Raw genomic sequence first — 1,129 nt, forward strand, 5'->3', positions numbered from 1 at the left:
GGTGAGTCACGTAAATCTCAAGCGACTTTATTCCTTCATCCTTTTGCTTTCCAATCATTCACTCTCTCTATCCCCATCTCTCACACCCTACTGTTATTAATCAAATCTACGCCGTAAAATAGGAGTGGTTTTTAGTGTCCAGGTATTTTTTGCCTCGTTCAAGATTGACTCATTTGATATCTTCACTTTATAACAAAAAGTTACAAAACCTCATTTCTTTATCTGTTCAAGATTGCTTCATTTTATAACGTTAAATGACAATACCACGTTTCTTATTCTGTGGAAGATTGTTTCATTTCACTTTATAACATATTCGTTATTCATTTTATAAAGATTTACTTGGGACGGTTTTTATTGTTGAATATTCTTTTGTCTCGTTCAAGATTGGTTCATTTGATGTATTCATTTCAAAACTACAAATTACAATAACACATTTCTTTTGAATCATTCTACAACATATTGTTCACCATGTGCATGCACTTGGTGGTTGGCATGAGAAATAACAATGTGGATGCACAACGTGTGGTGCTCATGTGTGATGCCATTGATATTTCTCAATGTTCGTGCCGGAGGCTAGGTGCACACCATCCGCACGCACGTGGGGTGCTCATGTGTGCACTTGTGGGCGGATTGAGTTTCACAATGTGGACCCGGGGTGCTCATGTGTGCACTTGGTGGATGGCATGTGTGCACCAATCACCATGTGCGTGCACTTGGCGGATGGCATGTGCACGAACGATGCATGCACCGCATGGGGGGTGCTTATGTGTGCACTTGTGGGTGGATTCAGTTTCACAATGTGGATCCGGGGTGCTCATGTGTGCACTGGGCGGATGGCATGTGTGCACCAATCATCATGTGCATGCACTGGGCGGATGGCATGTGTGCACCAATCAACATGTGCATGTGCATGAACGATGCATGCACCACATGGGGGGTGCTCATGTGTGCACTTGTGGGTGTGTTGAGTTTCACAATGTGGATCCGGGGTGCTCATGTGTGCACTTGGTGGATGGCATGTGTGCACCAATCAACATGTCCATGTGCATGCACCATGCATGCACCACGTGGGCACACCTCTTGGTAGCCGGTGCCCAATTTTTTTTTTTCATTTTTTTTCTCCCCAAAA

The sequence above is a fragment of the Humulus lupulus genome, unplaced genomic scaffold (assembly GCF_963169125.1).
Source record: "Humulus lupulus unplaced genomic scaffold, drHumLupu1.1 SCAFFOLD_349, whole genome shotgun sequence".
Classification (NCBI taxonomy): domain Eukaryota; kingdom Viridiplantae; phylum Streptophyta; class Magnoliopsida; order Rosales; family Cannabaceae; genus Humulus; species Humulus lupulus.